The following is a 6,512-nucleotide window of genomic DNA, read 5'->3' as shown; positions in this document are numbered from 1 at the left end:
CAAGTACAGCAGAAAATTGACAGTAAGCATTCAGTTGCCTGATCAAGTTCTGTGGGTTCTAACGGTGAGCCAATCAAAGCTGATAACTCTGGGAGGCTCCACAAAACTTTGTGCAGTATTTGATGTGAATATTCGTTTGACACAATTGCATGACAAGGTGCATATAGTATCGCTAAGACATTTCAAATGAGAGGGGATAAGGATCTGAGGTAGCTTCAGACTGTGGAATTGCTACTATATTTTCTATACTTAATCCGAATGTTAGCATTAGATTGAGAGAGTGACCATCATTATGAGTAGGTCCCATGATGTTCTGATTAACCCCTACTGAATTTAGAATGGACGCCGACTCTGTTTTCAGGGGGCTTCTGGGTTATCAGTCACCAGCAACTAAGGCTTTGTCTAAGGAAACAACCAGGTTTGAGATGAAATTCGCAACTTCCAAAAGAAATTCAGAATATGGTCCCAGAGTCTGGAAATAAATAAATAAAAGTGGAATGGACTGGGAAGACATCTTTGTAGCTACACATTTTAGTATAAATAACTTAATATGCATTGGATTTATAACAAGAGTTTTGTGTTACGCCTAGATTACCATTATAAATAACCGTGATGCCTCCTCTGCCAGGTAGATGAGGCTGATGTATATAACTCAATCTAGGAGGACTAATTTCATTTAATACTACATACTCCTTTAGTTTAATCCAAGTTTCTGTTAAATGCAGTACATTAAGCTCTTGACCTCTAAGAGGTTCATTCACAATTAGCACTTTAAATGCAAGAGAACTAATGACCTTTAGCTCAAAAGGTCTTGGCAGTGGCTATACATTCAGTATCATGCAATTTTATCTTAATTAGGTTACTAGAACAAACTGAGTATTTCTACTTTTTTTGTATAGCTCAGGGAAAACATACCTCAATATAGGGGAAACTCCTTGATGACTCTGTGCAGCTAGCAGTCAGTTAGTTTAGCTGGTTTGTCTGCTCCCTGGACTTGGTTCTGGATTGTCACAAATTAACTAGGCCTCTTCTGAGACAAACCATCGGTGCTAAAGAAGGCAACTGGACTTAATTCTTAAAGATTTTTCACCTCTCATCCGAAAAGCTTCTTCATTTCTGTCTGACTAGTGGGGATTTCCAGGTATTTATCCTCTAGTGGACCAAAAGCAAACCTAAGGAGAGTCATTTTCACATGGGTCATTGACACTGGTCATCATGTAGGTGTTAGGGTCACTCATCCCAAATCTACACAAAGCCCAGCTATGTCAATAAGCATGACACTACTGATAGGGTTGAGTTTTTTACATCTTACACTACCCTGGCACAGTACCTACACCCAGGTAATGCAGTCCAGTAAAACCCATTTGAAGGTCATGAGACTGATGTTTCAGTGTTGTTGTTATCATGCTGGAGTGTAAAGATCAGTGCAGGAACAACAGTTTATGCCACCTGAGAACACCCAACCTTTATCACAAGAAGAAATATATTTCACAAGGAAAAACAAATCATAGGCAGTTCACTAGAAGAGAGGTGGAGCTTAAAACACAGACTTTCAGAATTCAAGCTTCTTAAAACTCCACTTCAAATGGCCACAATAGCAATCCCAGGTAGACAAATGAGGTCACTAAAGCAAATGCCTTCAATTATGGCCGTATAAGCATCAGTTAGAAACTTGCCATGAAAGGGAGTCCCCCCTATTAAACCTTTGACAGGTACTGCCAGAGGTAAAGCATAATGGGATTTAACAAGAAAGGGAGGGGATTGGGGGTGGCACTGTCGCCTCACAGCAAGAAGGTCCTGGGTTCGAGCCCAGCAACCGACGAGGGCCTTTCTGTGTGGAGTTTGCATGCTCTCCCAGTGTCCGTGTGGGTTTCCTCCAGGTGCTCTGGTTTCCCCCACAGTCCAGAGGCATGCAGGTTAGGCTAATTGGTGACTCTAAATTGACCGTAGGTGTGAATGGTTGTTTGTCTCTATGTGTCAGCTCTGCGCTGACCTGGTGACTTGTCCAGGGTGTACGCCGCCTCTCGCCCATAGTCAGATGGGAGAGGCTCCAGCTTGCCTGCGACCCTGTAGGACAGGATAAGCGGCTACAGATAATGGATGGATGGGAGGGGATTGGTTTAGTCTAGTAGGTAAACTTCATTCAATTCTAGTCAACTGGGGAGGCCTGCCTTAAAAACAGACTCTATGGCTAGTTTGAAACACTCCAGAGACCTATACATTAATTTAACAGCCTTCCAATTAGCCATGGGACTGCCACCTAGTCTAGGCAGAATGCAAGGGTTTGGTGAAGCTTTCATGTCCTTGTATTAAAAGGGCACAGAGCTGGTAAACTGGGGTGTTGCACCCTCTGGGTTTTAGGAACCAGGGTGTCTTAGGATTTATTATCCCCTCTTAGCTATACCATCACAGCCAGAGGGCTGGCTTGCACTCTGCCCACAACATACGTCAAGACAAGATTACTCCTAGTTTGTTGGGGAGTGGGGAAGTCCCCACAGTTTTCTAGCTCATGGAAACCCACTCATGTTGAGGCAAAAAGCAATAAGGCAAGTGAAAAGACAAGCTGTATTTTTGATTTAAGCAAATCATTAGACCACAAAGTCTTTTCCAGAACCACAATTGGGCCAAGGCTAACTTCTTTCTCCAGCTGCAAGCCTGCAAATAGAGGCAAGATGCAGGAGTGGGGTCCAAAACTAAAGCCACACCACAAGTTGTGTACACAAGTAAAAGTATTTCACAGTTCACTGCAAGTGAGTTAGAGCTTCAAGTGTGTTCTTTTTGGAATTCTACACGTATTAATTCCATTTCAACATTGACCATTGTAATCCTAGGCATGATAATTGGGTCCCTACAGCAGACGTTTACAATTACAGCCATATAAACATTTAGAAGCCTGCACTGAAAGGAATTCCTCCCTTTAAACCTTTGACAGGTACTGCCAGCATTAAAAGCACATTGGGATTTAATAAAAAGGGAAGGGGGTTGGGGCTCAAGTGGATAAGGCGCCAGACCATAAATCCGGGGACCCGGGTTCAATTCCGACCCGAGGTCATTTCCCAATCCCTCCCTTTCTCTCTCTCCCGCTCATTTCCTGTCTCTACACTGTCCTATCCAATAAAGGTGAAAAAAGCCCAAAAAAATATCTTTAAAAAGGGAAGGGGCTTGATTTAGTCTTGTATGTAATCTTCCTTCAAGACTGCTCACCTGGGGAGACCTGCCTTAAAGCAGAGGCTATGCCTAGCTTGGAACACTCCAGAGAGCCATACATTAATGTAACAGCCTTCCAATCAGTGTTGGGACTGCCACCCAGTCTAGGCTGAAGACAAGGGTCTGGTTTAGCCCTTGTCTGCAAGGGTACAGAGCTGGAAAAGTAAGATGATGCACCCACAGGTTTTTAGGTACCAGGGTTCCTAAGGGAACATCAGCCCCATTAGTTATACCATCACAGCCAGAGAGATGGCTTGCACTCTGCCCACAAGAGATTGTACCCAGTCAGCTGGGAGCAGGGAGAAGCACCCAGATTTGTAGCACTAGAAACCCGCCCATCCATGTTCAGGCAAAAAAGATGCTAAAGGTAATAAGGCAGCACAAGACAAGTTGCAAGTTTTGCTTTTTATTTAACCAATCATTGGACTACAAATCCTTTTCCAGCACCACAATTGGGCCAAGGCTAACTTCTTTCTCCAGCTGCAAGCCTGCAAATAGAGACAAGATGCAGGGTCCGAAATCAAAGCCACACCACAAGTTGTGCACATAGTACCAATTCAGGTCTGAAGAGTACAGAAACCCAAGTTCCATGAAGGCCAACACGGTTCTCTCACATACCTTGTTCTATTGACGGATCATGTCCCTTCCTCATGCTTCTACACCTACTGAAGAAACCTTTATTTGTCACATGCACACTTCAAGCACAGTGAAATTCATCCTCTGCATTTAACCCATCTGAAGCAGTGAACACACGCGCACACACCCAGAGCAGTGGGCAGCCACAGTAGATTAGATTAGATAAAACTTTATTGATCCCTTTGGGAGGGTTCCCTCAGGGAAATTAAGAAAAGTTAAAAAAGGTGGGAAAAAAAAAAAGTTTTAAAGAGCTAAAAACTACAGAGCTACTGGAGAGGCAGCCATCTCACACAGCGCCCAGGGAGCAGTCAGGGGTTAGGTACCTTGCTCAAGGGCACTTCAGCCCAAGGCCACCCCACATTAACCTAACTGCACGTCTTTGGACTGTGGGGGAAACCGGAGCACCTGGAGGAAACCCACGCAGACACAGGGAGAACATGCAAACTCCACACAGAAAGGCCCTCGCTCACTGCTGGGTTCGAACCCGGAACCTTCTTGCTGTGAGGCGACAGTGCTAACCACTACACCACCTGCTGCAACAACTGCACACCTGGTCAGCACCATATGCAGCAGTCCATTTAGGGCAACACAATAATGCTTTAGTGGTCACAGCTCAGTAGCACCAAGCAAATCATGGTCACAGCAACTTACCTATTCTCAGAGAATGAACAAGCCTTGTGCTCAGCAGCGGCAGATGCTGCTGTTGCCTTCAAGGTGCAGGCAATGTAGACCTAGGAGAACAGTACAAATTTAGCTGCAAGATTGCAACATACCTGCAAGAATGTTGCATCCCTGTCCAGGTCACTACTTACCAAGCTATTGTTCCCTTGTTGAAACCTCAGCTTAGCTGATTGAGTGTAAGGCATGAAACGGGAACTGGAATGTGTAAGCTTGGCATCAAATCGGGCACCTGGAAGGAGTCACAGTTAGGACAGTTCAGATCAGCTTACAGAGACTCAAAAGAACCTCACTCACCCATGGTTTTCAATGAAGTAATATCATGGGACAGCATTTATGTCAGGGACAGGAGTGGCCACACAGCTGTCTACAAGGACACACAGGGGCACATGGTTGAACTGCAGTACTGAAGTCTCAATGCTTATAAGCTCGCCCAGATAGTACTGGTTAGATGGCCTTTGAAATATCCAGTCATCTAGAACAAGAAACCTTATTAGTAAATTCCTCACCTAAACAAACTACAACCCAACCCTGATACAAACCCATCATGAGCCTCAAGGAGAAGACAAGAAGCTCCTCAACAGCTTGGGCTGAAGCATGTGGGATCCAAGCAGACATGAAACCACTGCTACTCACATTGTGGAGTCTGGAAAGCATTGAACAAAGCCATCACAAAGGAGTACATCCTCCCAAGTAAATCCAAACAGGTTTATTCATATGGAGCAATGCCTACCTTGGATAGTGGCACTCAATTAAAACTTTAGCACCAGCACTTCTCAGAAGAGGACAGCCACTTAGAGGCACTGGAGCAAAACCAAGGGTGAAGATATAGACCAGCTCATTTGCAGTTACCTGAATGAAAAAGGCAATGTGTAAAACCATCCAGAACAAGCTTATACAGTAGCAAAACTGAAGTACTTGGCAATAGAAGGCTTACAATCAGCTTGCTGTTGCAGTCATGCAATGCTGATTCATAGATGAGGAATTGGGAAGAAGCATCCACCCCTTTGGCAGCACAGCCTCCCAGTGTGAGAGCAGCAATGTTGAACAACCCAGCACTCACTTGCAGTGAAGGATGCCCTGGATTGTTGGTTTGAAGTCCAGCAGGAGTCTGAATATTCCCCAAGTGTGCTGCTGACAAACAGCTGCATAGAATGGCAGCAAACCAACTCCTACTTGGTTGAAACCCATTACTCTTAACAAATAATTGCAAGCATACCAATGCTGTCAGAGAACTTCCTATTTATGCAGTGATTTTGTGCAGTGATTCAGGCTTCTGAACCTCGAGTTACTAATTAGGCTGCCTAACAGATGACAGCAATTGGAATTGTACTGCCTGTTGCGTTTGCTTGGACCAAGAGCTTAACTGTCTTAATTGTACAAGGACACATGACCCAGTAAACCAAGTTGCCAAACATAGAAATATAATTAACACCCTTGATTCTGGACTTGGGTTAAAAAAAAAAAAAAGTTTAAAAAATGGAATGTCTTGTGTTGCCAGAACACATTTGAACTGTACTTGTTTTAAAGAACACCTAATCCAAAACACTTCTTGTTTGTGATTCATCATGAGACTTGTTCATGTTCGTTGATCTGCACAATCTCTATCCACTCACTGTCCACTTTATAGGAACACCTCTACACCTGCACATTTTTTTTCAATTCAATTTTATTTGTATAGCACTTTTGATACTGTCCACATAGCATCTTTACAGAAATGTCTAAATTCCAGATAGAAAATTTCCAGTAATCCCTAATGCGCAACCCAGAGATGAGGGTGGCAAGGAAAAACTCCCCGAGACAATATGAAGAAGAAACCTTGAGAAGAACCAGACTCCAGTGGGAACCCATCCTCATCTGGATCACACCAGATAGTGTGATTATAAATAATTTCCCTCCTATAACGATATAGCCAAAAAGTACAATTGTGTAACTAGAAACGTATGCACAACTTATGAATATGAGCATCATAATTACTCATATCATGAGTA

General features: G+C 43.6%; 1 pseudogene; it reads right to left on the bottom strand.

Annotated features, from left to right (window-relative positions):
- Positions 1–2,521: 2,521 nt before the first annotated feature.
- Positions 2,522–6,104, bottom strand: LOC132869101 (zona pellucida sperm-binding protein 3-like; annotated as a pseudogene).
- Between the last annotated feature and the right edge of the window lie 408 nt (positions 6,105–6,512).

This window comes from Neoarius graeffei, chromosome 20 (genome assembly GCF_027579695.1).
Source record: "Neoarius graeffei isolate fNeoGra1 chromosome 20, fNeoGra1.pri, whole genome shotgun sequence".
NCBI classification, from domain to species: domain Eukaryota; kingdom Metazoa; phylum Chordata; class Actinopteri; order Siluriformes; family Ariidae; genus Neoarius; species Neoarius graeffei.
Note: the sequence above shows the minus strand (reverse complement) of the source record. Positions and strands in the feature narration are given on the sequence as shown.